This window comes from Lagopus muta, chromosome 1 (assembly GCF_023343835.1).
Source record: "Lagopus muta isolate bLagMut1 chromosome 1, bLagMut1 primary, whole genome shotgun sequence".
NCBI classification, from domain to species: Eukaryota; Metazoa; Chordata; class Aves; order Galliformes; family Phasianidae; genus Lagopus; species Lagopus muta.
Window position 1 is genome coordinate 97110079 of NC_064433.1, and position 20498 is coordinate 97130576.

Below are 20498 nucleotides of genomic sequence, written 5' to 3' on the forward strand. Positions count from 1 at the left end.
TGACCACCCCTCTTCTAATGGAATCCAGGATACCATTGGCCTTCTGGGCTGCTAGCACGTACTGCTGGCTCATGTTAAGTTTTTAATCTATCAGGATACTTAAGTCCTCCTCAGCAGGGCTACTCTCAATGATTTCATCTACCAGTTTTGCATACATATCTGGATTACCTTGACATAATTGCAAAACCTTGCACTTTGTTTTGTTGAAGCTCATTATGTTCACAAGTGCCAACCTTTTGAGTTTACCAAGGTCCCTCTTCCTTGTGCTGTATCAACCACACCACTCAGCTTGTTCTCATCAGTAAATTTGCTAACTTTGCACTCAATCCCATCATCTGTGTCACTGATGAAGATGTTAAAGAGTACTGGACACAAGATGGATCCCTGGGGGACACTGCTCCTTACTGCTCTCTACCTAGACGCAAAGCCATGGACCACAAACCTCTCATTGCAATCTTTCAACCAATTCCTTATCCACTGCAGTCCACCCTTCAAATCCATATCTCTCCAGTTTAGAGATAAGGACATGGTAGGTGACCATATCAAAAGCCTCTCAGAAGTCCAGATAGATTACGTCAGTTGTAATGCCTTCGTCCACTGATGCCATTGCTCCGTAATATGCACCCTCAACTTGTAAGTTCTACTTGTTATTTGTTAGAACAAAGCTCCCAGTAGAAGGAGGAGGCTAAATATAATACGTTGAACTTGGATAAACTCTCAAAGCTTTTTTTTTTGTAATATTAAAACCAAATTTAAGTAACAGCTCTAGAAAGATTCTACAGCACTACAGCAGTCATTTTTGACTCGTTCATGATTTCTGAGGCTCAAACTTGGAATATCAATGTTTCCATGTAGAAAAAGTTCTCAAAGTATATTGGAATAAATTTTCAAAAAATGGAAGGCAATTGCCTAACCATTTCTTCAAGCTGTAGGAACTTCTGCCAATTATGAAGGACAAATGGTTACAGTTCTTCCTCCTCCTTGGAAAAAAAAAAAAAACAGACCAGCTGAAGGGCAAAGACAGGATTATTTTTAAGTGCTAAGCAACACTTTCCCCTCATACCCATGGTTTAATCTGTAGTACTCAAACACTTCAGTGCAGACTTAAAATATCATTTTATAGCAGTGAAAATGGCTAAATGCAATTTAATGCACATTTGTTCAGAGTTGTCATGGATTCTATGTTAAAATTCATACTGGGTATTTGGAAAAAATCATAAGCTGTAAAAAATGAACACAGACAACTGTTCATCACTATAATATTTGCCTGTCACTGAGCTAAAGTGAAATTTGCATAATGATATCCACAGTTTGCTCTATGATGTTAGGCTTTTCAGTTTCTCTTTCTCAAGCTGTAGGAAGATTTGCCTGGAATGAGGTTTCCCTGATTTTTTAAATTCATTCTGGATATGGTCAAGGGGGAAATTCAGTATTATTACCATCTCATACACAGCTGTTAGTTTGGTAGTTTATGTAAAAAATGTTAAACAATAAAAAGACAATAAAGAATGTCAGCCTTTCATACTACTAGCTGTTTTGATCTTTATTGTGATAACAAAAATATATAAACAAGTATAGAATGTCTTTTCACATTTCAACAAATGGTTGCAGTGTTATTTCATCATGTTCCAGGAATCTGATTGTGTTTGGCTGAGTACTCTGTAGTTAAGACAAATTTTCTCTTTAGAATCATATCAAAAGAGATATATGTCCAACCAATCTGATGATAGGATATATATGTTTGATAAAAGGTAAATAACGTGCAAGGCAGTCTGTTAGCTCTTAGGTCAAGCTGGAACGTTCAGTATGATTTTTGCTGTTTTGCTGCTCTACCTGTCAACATACATTTTGTTTCTATTTGACATATTTACCAAAATAGTATCTCTTACTCTATCTGTGTATCCCTACATTGACCTGGCTTCCTCCTCCTTACTTAAGTGATAATGCATACTTCTAAGTTACAGAAAAGCATGACCCAATCCAGGGTAAGCAGAAATGTAACATGATATAAATAATTCTGACAATGTAGATTTTACATGCTGCTGTGGTTTTTCTTTCTTTCTACTTTCTGATCACTGATACAGTTAAAAATACATCTTTACTGAGTCATTAGTACTAACTAGAACTAAGTAGATCAACAAATGTAATATGGATAACAGAGACATGCTTTTGTTCTGAAAGGGAGAAGCCATTCTAAAAAATTTAGCACCAAACTGCTTCTGGCAAAAGATGAATTAATGATAGGCTGGTCTGGCAAACCACAGATATTGTCTGTTTTAAGCTGTCCACATGGCTTCAGTTTTTGTCTTGTCTATGTATAGGCTGGGATGGATAAAATAAGATCATTCGCTCCATTCAAATTACTCCTCAATTTATATATGTGAGAAAGGAAAAGAGTGCAGCTTCTCTTAAGATTCATTCAAATTCTCATAGCACCTATACTGTTCATTTGAATTTCAGGGTATTAAATAGAATCCAGAAAAAAGATACAATGCCAATTGTCCCCTTTGTCCTTTTCAATGGTGGCTAGGTAGCTTCAGAATGCGTGTACCTAAATACTATCTTCTGAGATTTCCAGAACAATTTTAGATACTCAGTAAACTCAGAAAATAGTGTTGGCTGATGTTCTCAGGCACCTATATACAAGCTTTCAGACATTTGAGGTTGAATCATCAGTGATCTCAAAGGACCCTTACTTGGAGAGAGCACAGGAAAGGCAGTCAACCTTAAAACTAAGAGAGCAAGGGAAAATTATTTTCCATACTACTCTCAGGGATACATTCTGGAAACAACCAAAAGACTGTGACAGTGAGTTAAGAGTGATGAAAAGGAGGAATAAAATGTCTTGCACTGAAAATATCTACAGTGATTACAAATGTGTAAAATAATTTTTTAGTGGGGAGGAAGAAAATAATAAAATGAACCACATACTGTATGTTGGCAAGCTCTCTAAAGTCACTAGCTTCTGAACATTCAATTACTGTACTCATTTTTAATACCAGATACAACTCATCTAAAAAGAAAGACTAAGGAAAAAAACCACCAACCAAACAAAAAAAGGATTTTGGAACCAAGACACCTTCCAAGTGTGAGAACTGAAACTAATAAAACTGAACGCTTAAATTAAGTTTTTTGCATTAGAGTCTCTGTCAGTGCTTTTGAATGTGAAGTGAAATTAAAACCAGAAGATTTGTTATGGGTCAGCAAGAAGGAAGGAAAAGAGGTGGGAGTAGGGCTAAGTGCCAAGAACATATTTAAATGCATGATCCTCTTTCTAAGAACATGGGTTATTAACAAAAGAGAAAGAAAGGCATGGATTAAACAACATAACGTTCTTAGAGGGAATCCTACAAACAAAGGTAATTATATATTTGATTTAGTTCTCCAAGCTGCAATTTTAGTGGTTTTATTATTCGAAAGCACAATACATCATCAGATATTTTCTTCATTATAGTAATTTAATGTCTCCAAATTACAGACTACAAATCAGAACTGGGGATTTGGCCTAAGTAGAAGAATGGTAACTGCAGGAAATGTTGTGATGGATGTCAAGTGTTACAGGGTTCACATTGCTGAACTAGACAGCACAAAGAGAGATGTTGTTACAGTCCTAAAACTTTAATCTGTCCACCTCCTACTGTTTGGAAGCGAACAATCCTTTGAATTTTATCATAATAATAAGAAGGAAGGATTTTTTTCTCTTTTGGTTTCTTCTCTTTCTACCCCTCTTTTTTTTTTTTTTTTTTAAATCTAATTGTAACAAAGCCCTAGTGCCAGCTCAATGGTAGGTTACTGGCTTTTTTTAGAGGAGCTGGTCAAAAGTTCAATAAAGACCTGGTGGGATGATTTAATAAACTGAGCTTAAGTCTCCAGTTACCTTTTGGACTCAAAACAAACTCAAGAATGTGTAAGATAAAAACCACTCTTCTTGATGTAATAGAAGGCACGGAAAAGCTTCTTTAAGGAAAGAGTCAAATCTTGCATACTTTGCTTTGCAAGTTGATGGAGCTATTCAGTGAGAAACTAACTCCAAATGTTTTCCTGCACTAACAAGAAAATTCCTCAACTTCATTGGAAATTCAAGCAGATGTTAAGGCCCAGAAGTTGCAGGATGAAAAGTAAAACTGAAGAAAAAACATCCTTTCTAATGCAGAATGTAAACATTTCTAATTTCTAATATTCACTGTCATTTATTAGGAATTACTTAACACGTCCCCCTAATCTTGAAGTTAGTGTTTAGCAGCAGGCTGATTCAGATGCACAAACCATGCATTACCAAAATGGAAATGCAGCCACATAAGAGAGCAAAAAAGCCAGAAGGAACTGGCAGAGTAAGTTTTCTTTTGTTGAGAGGCAAGGACAGATACATGAGCTCCTGCACACTCACACAATACAATAAGACCTTCAGTGAAAAGGTAATGAACTCGAGTGATTTCTCTCTTATGCGAGAGAAATGTCTCACACAGAAATAATAAATAAGCAGAAATACATAAGACAAAACATCTGTCCAAAAATATACTATGGTTTATGATGACAAAGGAAAAATAAGTTATGTAGGAAAGAGAATTTTGCCCTGGCCAGAAGCAGGTGGATGTAATTACTGATCAGGAGATATCCTCAAAATCATAAGGATTTAGGTGTTGTACTTCCCTTGTCCCTCTAGCATATAAAGTGGGTACAAATCTAAAAGATTGCCAGACTAAATGAAAAACAAAATTACTCCACGCTGTTCCTCCCAGCATTCCCTTTATTTCTTTTTTAATTCAGCAAAGGGACAGTTAAACAAAGAAGGTGTTGAATGAAAACCCTGAAAACTGCCCTAGGAATAGGAAGCATGTCAATTCTTACATTCTGGGTAGAGACAAACAGCTTGAGTCCCTTCTGCTTGCTGCAGTTGGGATGTCATAGTGGGCACTAATGACTGCTTTGCTGAGCAAGACAATGTTTCTGGAATCCAGCATTTCAACTATAGCACTACAGAAGTCTGGGCTGTGCCCTCAAAATATATCACCAGTGCAAGTACTACATTTGAAGTACTCCCTGTGAAACAAAATTGAAAGACAAATAATTATACCCATAACTTTTCAACAGTTAATATTTCATCATATAATTTGTTCTCTCAACGTTGGCATGAAAAGGCCTGGACAGACATCAATATGCTACCAGTGGGAGGCTGAGAAAAAGATCAGAGAGAGGTCTAGAGACTCAATGGCACACCACACTGGTGTGGATGAGAAGTATCAAATTCTGGAATAGCTGCTCACAGTGGGGGTGTACTGAGCGCAGGTGCCCAGTTGGTGTCAGGGCACTGTGGGGTTGCAGCGTGAGGCAAAGCCAAGCTGCACCTTGTTGGACAAAATGCGTCCCAGCAGCTTGCCTTGGGACAGCCTGGAGAGGACAGAAAGTGTTGCACAAAACAGGAAAGGAACAACAGAAGGAACAAGATAATAACTACTAGGTGCAAGGAGGCTCCCTCCTGAAGGGACTGCAGCCTCTGAAGGTACAGGCCAGAGCAGGTACTTGTCTGTAAGGACCACTGCCCGTCGATAAGACCATGCTGAAGAAGAGTGAAAACTGAACAGCAGAGAAAAATCACTACACCCAGACTTCATTTGTCGCTTGTAGCCTCCCTAGTGGGATGGAAAACAAAAAAAACCATGGCAGTAGCAGTGTGAGAGGAGAGGTGCTTGGAGGCAAGTAATGGAGACAACTCAACTGCTGTAGCCCCTACAGGAGAAGAAAGCAGCAATATGTTTAATAGCAAGGTAGTTTTTTCAAAGCACTGCAGTAAGTCTTTGCTTTAACCTATTAAGTCAGTGTCATTAATTTCTACAATCTGCTTATATTATGCCAAATGGAAATCCCAACTAGATTCTTTATCCTGTTGCTGTCATTGCAAGAAATTGCAGTTGAATAAAGCGGCTTTTTCATTACAGTCAAGCATTTCATTTGGTTTCATGCTGGTGGAAAAGTTAAAACTCCCATGTTTTTGACATCTATCTGGCCACTAAAATGACTGCCTCAGATTCAGCATTTCAAGACTGCACAGTGGAAATAAAGCGGAGAAAAACAAAGACAAGGAGTGAGTACTACTCAAACTATGAACAGCTTAAAAAGTTTGTAAATATTGGGAAAAACCATAAAAGTAACTCAAAACCTAGCTTGAAATTCATTAAGCTTCGGGAATGAGTATTGAGAAAGAAGAGTCATGGGTAAGTGTGAGCAGAACAAAGCAATCAAAGTAATAACAGCTGATTTTCATCTTAGGGGGTGGGAATCACTGATGTGTCTTTCAGGTTCCTTGCTGTAGACTACAAACTCCCAAGGCAGGCAGTCCCCTGGCAAAAAAAAAAAAAAAAAAAAAAACCTTCAAATCTTCTTGTACCTCTGGGTAAACACTTTTTTTTTTTTTAAAAAAAAAAGCTGTTTTTTCAATGAAAATAAGAACTGCCAACAGCCATTTTAAGAATATCTGTCATGTTCTGACAGATCAAGCTATGCAGAAAAATATTATGATCTACTCAAATGTCTACTGAAATTTCTGACCTCATTACAGAGAGCATACTAATTCACCAATCACTCTGAAGATTTTCTGTTTTGAATATGCAGTCTTTTGATTTTGGTATACTTTTGAGCTGTGCAAGCTGTAGTGATGTTTTTCTGCCCTTCTTAGGAGAACAAATATTCTTATTACACATCATTTCTTGGCATAAGATGGAATCACTTTCACGAAGTAATTCAATAAAGATGCCTTCAGTTACAAAACCGAGCCCCAGAGTGCTCAGAACAAAGAAGGTAAATAATGAGGATTGAAACATTATGATGATCAGTAGTCCATTTCACATATATTATTCACAAACAGGAGGGATTAACAAACATTCTTGTCTGTATGTATGGTCACATGTATGGGAAATGGAAGAATGCCAGACAGATTCTAGAAACACAGAGACTTCTTCATACTTCATTGTCCTAGATGATTTTGGATACTTCTGCAGGTAGCTGACTATCAGTAGCCTCAACTGCTGGAAGTGAAGATCATTTTTGGGTTGTAATTTATGAAAGGAATGCCTTTGATCAAATTAGGCTTAAGGAAGTACAAAAAATAGAAGCAAAAATGAACCTTTCATTTCTACTTTCTAGGCCAAAGTCCTTTCAGTCTTGATCTTCATCAGATCAAGACCTCTGGATCTCTCTGTATTTAGTATAATGCAAATGACTGCAGCCAAGGAAATAGCAAAACAAAAAGTGAAGACTAGACAGTAACATGATGAAATATCTGTCTTAAATCAGAGTTTTATGGCCTAATATTCCCCTAATGGACAGGGTCTAGAGGAGAGCCACAAAGATATCGGAGGGCTGAAGCACCTCTGCTATGAAGGAGTTCAGCTTATTCAGCCTGAAGAAGAGAAAGCATGGGGGAGACCTCATTTCAGCCTTCTAGTATTTAAGGTAGCTAATAAACAGGATGGAGACCAATTTTTTACATGGTCTGATAGTGACAGAACAAGGGGAATAGTTTTAAACTAAAAGAGGGAAGATTTAGATTAGATATTAGGAGGAAATTTTTTTACACAGAGGAAGGTGAGGCACAGGCTGCCCAATGAAGTTGTGTATGCCCCATCTCCAGAAGAATTCAAAGCCAGGTCAGTTAGGGCCCTGGATTTCGATGAACTTTAAGGTCCCTTCTAACCTAAGCCATTCTATGATACTACGATTCTTTGATTCTGCGATTGCACAGAACAGTCCTTTCATTTGCCATGTTGCCTTATTTGAGAAAGGGGAGATAGAAATACCAATCCCTCAGCACTAAGCCTGCTATACTCTACGTAGCAGAATCAAAATTTTCAAGATCAAAAGAGGAGAAAGGAATGGCTGGCTCTAACCAATTACACCATACAGCTGGAGGAGAATGCTAGACTTTCTGTGGACTGTGTAGGAAGTTACTTTTAAAGCTATTTCAGGAATGTCCAAGCTCATAAGAGTAAAACTAATTTCAACTGCAGCTTCAGCACAGTAAGTATATATTTGAGTCAGATCTGAATTGTCCAACACAAAAGTGAGAAGATCTATATCCCAACACTAATCTCATGAGCTATGAAGTCTAAGAGCTCAATCATTTTGACACAGCAGTGAAAATAATAATCAGACCAGCTCACATTACAGTCTATCAAGTTTTCTAAACCAAGAAACTGCATACGTCCTACGTTGCTAATCACATCTACTCTTACTAATCCTGAAATCTTGTAGGCATAGAAGGCAGTGGCATATGAAGTTTTAAAATCCCCTCAAACATTGAGTCTTATCTGAGGAAGCAACACTGAAAAAGCCAAGGAATTATAACTCATAATATAATAATTTTACAATCAATCGTTCATCATGTATAAAAATCACATTGGGGATTTCCATGTTTTTAATTTTTAAAAATAGTGAATTAGAAAAGTTATGGAACTTCGAAGTAAATGTCCTATTTTGAGAAGTTTTCCTATTTCCTGGAAAACTGGAAAGGAATTCAACCAAGATTACACAGATATATGTCCTAGAACCTCTCTATTCTACATTTTCACTTAAAATGGCAAGACTTCTGGATATGTGGATAAGTGAAATCAATAGGGTTGAATTCAATAATTGTGAATGCATCAAATATCGTTCTCATGAAAAATTAATGTGCTTCAGCTAGGACATACTGATAGGAGTGTTTTGGGGAAAATACATAAACGGTTATTCCATTGGTGAGACCTCAACTAGAGAGCTGTGTTTAGTTTTCAGCAATACCCTATGCAAACTGGAGATAGTCCCAAGAACAGCAATAAAAATGATACAATGTTTAGAAAAATATGACACAAATAGTCTGAATTATTAGTTTTGTTTAGTCTAGGAAACACTATTTAGAGGGAAAACATTACAGTCCTGAAACAACTAAAATTAATTTTCATATTTACAAGGAAATTGGGAAGCAATTCATTTTAACTATGTGAAAGGGAAAAAAAGTCTTTAGCTGTAAAAGATGTGTTGTGTGAAGTGCCATCAAGGAAAGGTGTTAAGGGAGGAATGAGAATCTTTGAAGATTTTAGGAGCAAAAGTCAGTGGAGATATCAGCATACTAGATAAGAACACTGCCACTGACTGGTCTCACTGATTGTTGGATCACTGACCATTTAACTATTGTTTGTTCATGACATATCATTGCTTTTCTTGGATTCTATAATGGATAACTTTTTTTTTTTTCCTCAATTCTTTCGGATGGAGGGATAAAGGATGATCTGATTACTAGGAACCAGTATACCTGAAAGCTAGCTTCTGAGTCTACGTTGTGTTCAGAGAGGCTGGAGGTTCTGCATCAGAAGCATCTTCTGGTGTTTTCATTGTCCAGATCCAAGCCTTGTTACACACTAGAAATGCAAAGTTATTCTGTATTGCTGTAAGGAAGGCCAAAATTCAGCCCCAACAACACTGATTGTGAATTCAGATGAGAAACTGTGTTGTTCACAAGGGTTTGACTGGCAAGACCATCTTCCTGCCTCTCCAGAATTTTCTGTTTCTTTTTAGGGGAAATTCATTGAAGACCTCCTGGAAGTCTTTAAATAAATATAAAAAAAAACTGAAAGTAGGAAAAAAATTTAAAGCAGCATATGCTAGAACTCAGGTGTGATTTGCTTTCTTTAGAAATACAAAAATGTTGTTGGCACATGCATACGCAAATCATAAGCAAATTTCTATTAATATCTAAATGCTCTGCAAAAGTACAATGGTTCCAGTAAATGTCAAAACACATCTGCTCTATTTAAAAATTAACCACATAATTAAAGTTATATTACTGGTTAATTTCTGAAATGCTTAATTATTATAGAGCTATCTCTCCTGCTTCCAGAGAGGAATTAGAAATATTGTGGTTTTGTGTTTAAATCTTCATTTTTCCAGGAACTTGAAATATATTCTTTTTAAAACTTTAAAGTTAGTTAGAAGATATAAATATAATAGCTTTAATTATTGTAATATAAAACCAATGAACTTTGTGTCATGACAGATTTTGTTTAGTGTTGTCAAGTGTCTTGAAACAGACTCTTTCTTCCCCCACTTTCTAAGGGAGTTGACACGAATGGAAAGCTGCCACTTGTGACAGCAGCAAATCTGGCCCAGAGCATTTCTTTAGAATAGTGTTGCATTTGGTTTCATCTTCCTCCACATAATGTGTTTCTTTAGCTCTGGCACCAGCTGACTCTAACAAGCAACTTTTAAGCCAGAAGTGATTAACACAACCAGCCTAACCTATCTTTAGCCTTATTGCCTGCTCTTAAACACTGCAGATTTCTTACATGAGGTTTCAGTTAGTTATAGCTGCCTGTAGTTTAATTTGAGCAATTCTCAATCTATAACAACTGAAGCCAGAAGCATTAGAGGCGAGCACTTAAGGGGGATTCTACAAGCTTTGCTTTATGATTTCCCATAAACATTTCTTTAATCTCCAAACCACAACAAAGTTTTTTTCTAGAGACTTGCATATCAGCAAATGCTGGATGACGGTTCCATGGACTCACAGCAACCTTAATTCAAGTAAATCAAGACCTTTTTGAGACAACTAGGTATTCCAGTAAAATTTTACTTGGCTATCTGCACAAATGCATTCAAACAGTTAATTGCCGTTAATTGCAGTTAATTCAGTTAATTCAGCACACATACTAAACAGACATTACTTGCAACTGACAGCAACCAGGTAGACCAAACATTTCTCATTCAAACCAGATATAGAGCATGAAACTGAAATGAAGAAATAAACGTCTGAGAAGAAATGGTGCAGGGAAAAAATGTTTTTTAATTATGTGGTGTCCACTTTCCATAGCAGATTGTTCTCCTAATTCACCCCAGCTCAATCAACCTGTCAGTTAGTTTTGGAAACAAATCAGCAGCTGCACACCCAGAGCTCTTCTTATCTGTTGTACAGGTGCACTTGTTTGCATATTTTCGTTATCTAGTGGTTGACTCTTGTGTCAAAGCATGTGCACTGGAGGAATAGAAAAAGAACTCATTTCACAGAAAAAAAATTCTGTCTGTTGTCAAGAGTGATTGCAATTTCAGGTCAAAGGAACATAGGTTGTCTTAAACTATTCATCATAAACTTCATGAATAACGATCAAATATTAGTGACAAGTTCCCGAAAATACCTGACACAGTTATGCAGTTGGCACTACACTGGCTGTAATGCTGTAATTTTGAGGCACAGTGAAATGAGAAAAGATAGAAGTTACAGCTATGTTTGGAGGGGAAGGTACCAGCACTGTTGAGCATCACCAAAATGTACAGAGACACTGAGACATACACATTAGTATGGACGACTGCTAAAGCAGTAACCATAACAAAGCCCTGAGTAAATTAACAAGCTCATTGCTGGCTAGATAGAACAGAAAAAATTCACTGTAAATACTACAGAAACAAACCCTACCCGAAAGTGCAGCTGAATTTTCACTAAATTAAATATTTCTCATTACGCAGAACCTGAGGTGAACACAGTACAACATTAGCTCTACCAACAGAAACATTTCAGCAAGTGTTTAAGTTCAAGCTGGCAGTTGTACAAAAATGCTCCAAAAATTACATCTCTAATTTTATTATGTTGGCCCACGATGTCAGAGGCGGATGTTGGTGGTATGGCAATGAAGGCTGAAGCTTCTCATCAATATCCTGTTACATTTTGTTGCTGTGTGACAGATGGAAGCAGAGGAGCAGTCTGACAAAATCGTGTCTGACCCACGTCAGAAAACGGAGGTGTATGAAGCAGAGGGATGAAATTCAGTTCTTCCATGAGAAAAAAACGGTGCCCATTGCTGAATGCTTATGGAGACGAAACAGTGGATGTAAGCACAGTGAGATGGTGGGTGATGTGTTTCAGCAGTGGTGACAATGACATGGAAGACAAACCACATTCTGGATGGCCGTGCAGATTTTTACAAGCATGGCATGCGGGCTTTTGTTAATCAACTACATTGTAAAACACTATTCTGTAGCCAAGAATTTTCTCTATCAAATAGAATTATTGTGCTCTACCTGTTGTGATTTCCATGGAAATAAATAGGAGGCATTTCTTTCAGAGCATTTTATGCACTGCAGATGTAAATCTCAAATATCTCCAGAGAAGAAAGCAAAGGGATTTGTACATAGTCCTACCTAGAAACCACATTTCTTACCTCAAGATTACTGACTTAAATGCTGTTTAAGAACAGTATGTAATACACATGGTATTTAGGGACATGGTTCAGTGGGCAATATTGGTGGTAGGCAGACAGTTGGACTAGATGATCTTAGAAATCTTTTCCAGCCTTAATGATACTATGACTCTATGATCTACTAAGATACAGCTGGAAAACAAACATTCATTTTGTCATATTAGAAGTAACGTGTTTTGCCAGTTTTCTTGGGAGGATGTTTTATTTTAGCCTATAATACAGATAGTTTAATGAAATTTACTCTCCTTTATTTGTACTAGTTATGTTTTGAAATACAGAATTACTTTCATTCCAATAAAATTGTAAGCACTTAAAGAACAGAAATGAACATTTTTGAAAATGATTACATTTCTCATATTCTTATTAAAATCAATGATAGAATATTCCTTGGATTATGTTTATATTCCTTGGATAATATCTTATTTCAAGGATTATGTCTCATTTTTCATAGTTTTCTAAAGCATAAAATTGAATGCTCATAATCTGATATTCGTTAATAAGTTTCACAGAAGTTGTTAATTTAACTCAGATAAACATCAGTTTACTAGAAAATATGTTACATTTTCAAGTTCAAAATAAATCAATCTTCCAACAGAAGATTTATTTCAGCACTCTTATATCTAGGTCTACCTTTTGAGAAATTAATTCAGCATTCTGCTGGAGCAAATGCAGTCCATGGTGGCTAGAATGACTGCACACACTCCAACCAACAGAAGTGCTTGTTAACATGCCCTTGCTCCTGGATTTAATCACCTCACGTTTTGCCAAGAAATTCTCCATGTGCTTGTTGTCTGGCCACATCCTATGGTCTACAGATTAAGAACTCTCTTATTAGTAGCACTCTACTTAAAAAAGCAGACTGTTATTGCCTATACATGAGACCTTCTCTTGCTTTTGAAAGAGGTCCCCAGAGGATGAAAAGAATAAGCCATGTATTGAAAATATAAAAATGAGTATAGCAAAGAAGAACATAGATTGATAAACACTGTATAATCAAAGAATATTAGGATGTTATAATCACAAAACAAACGAGAGAATTAGGCAAATCAGACTATGATAACAAACGAAAATAAACAGAAGGCTTACCTCTATCCTGGGCTCACTCACAAAACACCAGCAGAGGCAATCTCCAGAAGAGAACCTTCCCCCCCCGGTAGCCAGCTCTTAAATAGGTCTAGGAGAGGTGGAGCCAGGCTCCACCCCTTCCAGCAGCACAGGTGAATTGCCTTCACCTGTGCTCCTCTGGCTGACTCATGGCTCGCCTCAGGTGATCAATCAGAGGTTCAGGCCGTGACTCAACAGTTCCCATACATACACGTTTCTAAAACAACGAACAAGAATCAAAATGACGTGCAACAGGAAATTGAAGGTAAAATGAAGGAAAAAAAGGGCAGGAGAACAATGTTGGGTGTATTTTTCAATTATTTGAAATTACCCAATCAGCTTACATCATAAAAAGCTGAAATATTGGAAAGATATAATCCTTCATCTAGATGAGGACTTCTGCCACAGAATCAGGATATTTAAGTTTATACAGCATAAAAGAGAATGAGGTCAGCTTGTCATGTTTAGTAGCAGCCTGTCTTGTAGGTAGACTGCAATTTGGAAAAAGCTACTCTGGACCTACTTTAGTTTGAGACTCAATGTTAATTCACTTGTTTCTAACACAAGAATCAAGCTGTTTTATTTCACTTCTAATCCAAACCACGGAACTGTTCAGCCAATACAAAAAGAGCTAGAAAAAGTCTGATTCATATTCATTTTTTTTCCATACCTATCAATGTGGTTATAAAATATTCACATGCGCATACACACATGTACATGTATCTACTGTTTATACACAGACATATGGTATATGTGTCTGTGCAGCTGTGCACACATACACACATCTCTCAGGAATACTGTATGTGTTTGACAATGGCTGTGCAATTTGGCTTTTCAGGTTTTTAGTTAAAGCTATTTCTAACCTATTTAGAATTATACTTGGGATTTAGATTTAAAAAAAAAAAAGAATTATTATTATGTGAACATCTGGGAACTTTTCATTGTATTTTCATTACCTTTTTCCTTCTACTATTTGTCTAACTTGTATTTCTGTTTAATATGAAATTAAATATTTGCCTAAATCTGAAACAAAAAAAAAAAAAAAATTGAGATTAGTCTTGCACATTTCCTTCTTCACAAGCATAGAGTTACTTGCTGAAAACCACTAGTATTAAAGGAATTCCATATGAGACCAAAACTGGAGATGAGATACAGTTAAAATCTATTGTGGTTGACAGATGAAACTTGGATTCAGGAGGAAAAATATTGTTTGGCAGTCCATTGGTGGGAAGGAAGGTGCAAAAATGAGTAGTGAAATTGTTCCCTTCTATTTGTTCAGCTTATATAGTGCTGAATTTTCAGACCAGAAACCACAGAGAAAAAGCATGCTTTTACTGCATATATCATTTAACTGTAGACAAGATGAAGTGAATGCAGCAATTTAGACTTTTTTTGGTAATAGGACAAAGTACTATTTAAACAAAACCAATATGCTAAAGATGGTTTCCACCCTTTCAGATTCCCCAACCAAACCCACAGATTTTTCCCGCTCACACACTGGGATAAACTTAAGAAAGAACATAAGTACTGATCTAGTTAAAATCTAATATCTTCTTTGTAACCAGATTTGTTTTAACAAAGGCTTCCTTCAATAACATAAGCAGTGATAAAATAATGGAGTTGACAGTGTTGATTTGGTTCAATATCTGGGACAAGTATCCCCTTACATGTAGCTGGTAAGCCTTCTGAAGTTAGCTATTACATTATTAATATAAACACTCATAAAATGCAATGTTCCATTTATTACCTGTGCCAGCATGCAGTCCACCTTTACATTTCAAACTGGTGAGCTAGCTTCAAGTACTCTTTAATAATACTTAAGTGCAAGGGATTTAGCTTGTTTTACTTAGAATGTTGGAGTCTTCTACGTGACTTCCCATCCTCAACTGCATAGATGGACTGAAAATGCTTCCATATGGCTTGGAGAATAAGCTGTTATCTTTGTACTTTTCAATATGCTGTTTGAGAATATCTTGTTTTAAAGTTGTGGTTTCTATGGAAGTTTTTAAAAGAAAACTGCAACATAGAAAGGCTCTCATTTTCTGCAGCTACATCCCTCTTTGCAATGTAGCCATAAAACTGATACTTAACACAGCGTGAGAAAGGGCAATTTTCTTCTAAAGTTTCTACCTAGCTATCGCTTTCTAATACAGACCTAGAGAACTTCTCCAAACCTTAAGAAAGATAACATATGGTACACCGAGCATGGTTTCAATTAGGGCTTTGTGAATCTTTCTAGCTACTAACTAACAGGAACAAATTAATTCACTTTGGGGAAGATTTAGTAGTTGGGCCACCCTACAGAGGGTCTACTCCCAGACTTCTGGCAGAAGAAACTGCTAAATTTCCCTTCTTGCAGCTTCATTCCTGGGAGCAAGGGCAAGTATATAAGGCCAACAAGATCATCAGTAACTTCCTTCCTTGCAATAACATTGATGAATCATCATCCAAGAATTTTGGTGGATTTCTTAGAGGGATTTTTATGATGGGGAATCACTAGCAGCAGAAGCAGCTACGAGTGCATCTGTTCTCTTCCTTTGTTCTGCTTGACTCCGTGCTTGCCACATGACATATTTTAGAAACAGTACTTCAATGGGAAATACAAATGGGCGGCAACTGACAGTAATTATGTTGTGGCACTAATTAAATTCCTAGCCATAAAGGAAGTGGTAATACACTGAGGCATTTTCAAAGAAAGGATGTTGACATACAACCCTGCAGAACATGCAGAAAGAAATGCTGGGCCAAACAAGAGTGAGCCTGCTCTGGTAAAAGCATAAAAGATTTGCAGGCACAGTTTTTCTTTCTAAGTCTGGGTGCTTAGAATTTCTACAGATGTTTTCTTGCTTGAACAGATAAAAAAATTTGAGAAAATGTCAGATAGGAATGTGCTTATCTTGATCTTTTTATGCAGAAATTTAGTATCCCTAGTATGCGCCCTATGCAGGTTTGAAGCAGAGAATAAATTTGTTTAAAATGAAACTTTCTCAAATCTGATAGAATGAAGGCAATGAAATTAAAATGTGCTTGTAAGTATTTCATTCAGCCCTCAAAGCAGAATATTTTATTACAATTTTGATTACATTTCAAGGTTTAAAAGACTATTAAAATATTTTAATTGAGATGTTCATAACAATAGACGTTTCAGTGGTGAAATCTCTTCTTTCTTTGGAAACTACCTAGAGTGAAACACTGCTTGGTTTCTTCTGATGTGGATATAGATAGTTAATATCAAATGCTAATTAATCGTCAATAATCCTTAAGGAGCCTATCTTAGTCACACTTTTTTAATCAAGGTGTTCAATGGAATATTAGGGTCCATTTATTCCCAGAATATAATGAGAATTATACAGATCTTATGCATTTCCAGTCTGAGGCCATTATGAGAGATTTCATTATTCAAGTTATTTCTTTAAGTTGTATTTTAAATGCTTTATATGAAGAAATGTATTACAAAATAGCGCGTGGAGGAAATAAAAGAGTGTGCAAACTAATGAATTTTCAGTTGCAGCTTTCAAAAGATAAACAAAACCAAAAATCAAATCCAAACCCCACAGTTTAAAAAAAATATCAACGGTACATATACATATATATTATTTCCTGGAAGAATGTCAGGAAGGAAAATTGAGGTTTTTATTGTGTAAAATGTGAGTGAGTTAATGATCTGTGTTTTGAGTAGAATATCCCTGTTGGATGATGATTCATTAGTGTAATTTCAGAGAAGGAGGTTATTGATAATTTGATACTGCATATCCACTATCCTAATCATTATTGTCAGAAAGTCTATTAAAGATCATAGGTCATGGATCTAAAATTAAATATGCTGTTAAAAAAAAAAAAAAAAAGGAGCAAGAAACAAAGATAGATATTCTTATACATCCAGAATCGTACTAAAATGCTTTGTATCATCTAATTTTGCTAAAACAGCATATAATAAAATAAAGCTTCAATCTTCAGTGCAACATTTCTCACTTAAATTGAACAGTGTGTGGGACTATTAAAACCCCCACAGTTCTGACTGCTCTTTGTCCTGATGCTTGTAAATTGGCCTTCAAGATGTATTCTTCCTAAAGATTATGCTAAAATTCTCAACAAGGTAATGAGACACACTTTCTTTTTCTCTTTTGGCCTTGAAACACTCTAGTTTTGGAAAGCGCCACTCATTTTTCTCAGCATTTCACTAACTGTGAAGTTTAGCAATGCATGACTAAATGGCATTTCAGAACTGTTACCATGAAAAGAGATGCTGCTTGCTGGTGCTAGGGAAGGGGCTGTACTGAGTCCTAGTCTGCGTGAAGGAGAGCCTGACCCTAAGGACCAGTGAGCTGTACCAGATTTTAGTTTGGCTGCTACAAGTGCAAGCAGAATCACACTGTCACTTTATGCTGCAACCTTAGTCTGGATCAGCAGTCTGCTAGCAGGAATGAGACTTCTCAGAAACATCTCGACAAGAATTAATTCAGAAAACTTACTGATACTGAGCATGTCTTTCATATACACGCCTTTCTTTTAACTTTCCAAATTGGACAGTACAAAGTAATGTTTTGACGTTCTGAACAAAGGCACTGGGATGTTGGATGTTCGGGAAGCTTAAAGGCTTCCTGAAATTCCTTTGTAAGGGGTCAACATGCAGATACACCTTGGTTAATCTAAACACGTGTTTAACATAAACTAGGTTGAAAGCAAAAACAAAAATAACATTTTATTTTTTCCTTTAAACAAAATGAAAAATAGAAACAATACATTTATGATATCTTTTTGTGTCTATTAAGACAGACAAAAAAGGAAACTGCTTAATTCCAGCCTAAAACCCAGAAGGTTGCCTTTTTCACCTTTCTGTTGTAATCATTAACCGATATCACTTATTCAACCCACTTAAATATCGGACTCAAATCATAGCCTCAAGCTGAATTCAGAGGAGATTTTCTACCAGTGCTTCTAGGACAGCTTTTTTATGCCTTTCCTTTCTGAAATCCACGCAGATCTCACATCCTTCCTCTCCACTGTTCACTTATTTACTGAACTCCCTTACAGAAGAGGTATGAACTCTTCTCTGACCTCACCAATGGTTGGTTTTTTTGGAAGAGTGGATAAGAGTGTGCTCACAGAGAAGCAGCAGCTGGATGCTATGCTTTGGTTTGGCCAGGCTACATCCAACTTGCCCCTTCTGATGCAGTGAGTGTTTGAAAAGTCAATGGCTTTGTCATCTCTGAACAAGGCATTTTCACATTACATCCCTGAGATTCTGCACAATCTTATACAAATTACAGACGTATATAGTTGCATTGCTGGCATTGAAGACTGCAGCTGCTGTTGTATGAGTGCACATGAGGTGGTAAGCAAGTCGCTTATGGTATTAATGTGTGTGAGAATGAACAAATTCAGTCTTTGAAGGAAATTGACAAGTTTCAACCATAGACGACGCTTAACCACAAAAATTCAAATTAGATCTAGCATATTTAATTGTACAGTACTGTCAAAAAGATGCTTTCTGCTGTTCTGTAAGATAAAGTAGCTCATCAAACTGCCAAAAGCCAGCAGCAAAGCTAGCAGGAGTTGTGGGTGCAGAAGAATAAACCAAGAAAGATTCAAGCATATGCTGAAGGAAGAGCTGGAGAGATAGAAGTAATCAGGAAATCAACCCTTTAATTTTTAGTAGCAGCAACCTATTAAATCAGCCTAGGTTCAATCACATCTTAAGGGGCTGAGAGGACATTAAGAACTTGTATAATGACAGTGCGTATTGCAATAATCAAATGTTACTGTTAATATTGTTCACTTGGATATGCATTATGACGTTATTAGGGAATTTTTATTTGAGCCCTACTAGGTCTATTTTGCAGAGGTTTGAAAAGCTACTAGGAACCAGGGACAGAAGTCCATGGACGTTTTGGATTCAGGAAGGTGTTACAAGACCACAGAGCATGATTGCGTTCAACTGTGGCTGGTTCCACGTCTTTAGATTACACATTAAGTTAAGAAGTTTATTTCTGCCAGTAATGAGTTTTAGAAGTACTTTGGAAACTCCGCTAGGGTCCCTGCTGTGGATTTATCTTTCTTCAGTGTCACAAAGGTTATTGTTCTTCAGCAGGATGGCTGCCTCCAGCAATAGACTCGGGAATGCCAACTGTAATTAAAGACTTGGAAAAACAATGCATTTAATGGCTTATTCAGGGTGACAAGTGTTGTCTTACCTTGCAAAGTCTTCGAGCCTCACAGGACTAGTTTTCCATTCAGCTTACCCTTGCTTCATCATTTGATAGCAGCGCTCTTTTGCAAGTTTTTGAGGCCAATGTTTAAGATATGCATTTGGTGATCTCTCTTTGAAATCATAATAAAATGTCACACTAATTTATTCTCTGGGAATATTTTGCTAGCTTCTTGTATTAAAACCCCTCAAAGCTAATTTAGATGCTTGTTTTCTTTGTATTCTGCATCTGTCTGTATTAATAACTCTGCCAGTGTCTGAACAAATTAAGACATTTTACAGCATTTAAACACACCAAAGATCTTACTATTTCTGTGAAAGTGGAGAGTTTGTACTATAATTTATGGATGTTTTCACATTGATCTCTGAATTGTTTTGGCAGCTAAAGCCTAAAAGCAACAGCTACCTGGCAAGGACAGAATATCTGTCAGACCATGAAGGGTGCCTGCACTCACTAGAGAGATAAATGGGAACACTGAAATAGAGTTAAGCCCAGAGAAGGAAGCTCATCCTCAGACAACTTGCCAAGCTTGTTTCATTATAGCTTATAGCTTTCATTGTAACTTAGTGAATACTGTTAAGTATTCTGTCAAAATAAGCGTGCTTTTCCAGACAAGTAGCACTGCAAAACCCTAAGGTGCCACTGCTAATACTGGCACTTATTTACTGGGTTTTCTAATTATTTATTTATTTATTTATTTTTTAACATGAAATACAGGTACTGTAACATCAGAGAAAAGGTCCAAGTTTTCTTAAAATGAATTTTCCACTCCCTAAAAATTTAGGAGCTTTTTAAAATTTGTAAAATTTCTCTCCAGGCATAAAAGAAAAAAGAAGAGATTATTTCTTAAAGTGTGCTATTTATAAATCATATTTTTTTTCTTATCTTTTCAGGACAGAAAATTATGGATATTTTAAGTTCCTGTAGTTCTGATGATACTTTATAAAATCCTAACCCATATATAAGA

At 36.5% G+C, this 20498-nt stretch overlaps 1 protein-coding gene and 1 long non-coding RNA gene across 17 annotated transcripts in view; both read right to left on the reverse strand.

Moving 5' to 3' along the window:
- ROBO2 (roundabout guidance receptor 2) overlaps positions 1–20498 on the reverse strand; it is an 873290-nt gene that overhangs the window by 643142 nt on the left and 209650 nt on the right. The window lies entirely within an intron of this gene.
- On the reverse strand, positions 1560–13362 carry LOC125688183 (uncharacterized). Its single transcript, XR_007374644.1, has 3 exons — positions 13305–13362; positions 9284–9389; positions 1560–6338 (listed from the first exon to the last, which is right to left on the reverse strand). It is a non-coding gene; the product is annotated as an uncharacterized LOC125688183 (long non-coding RNA).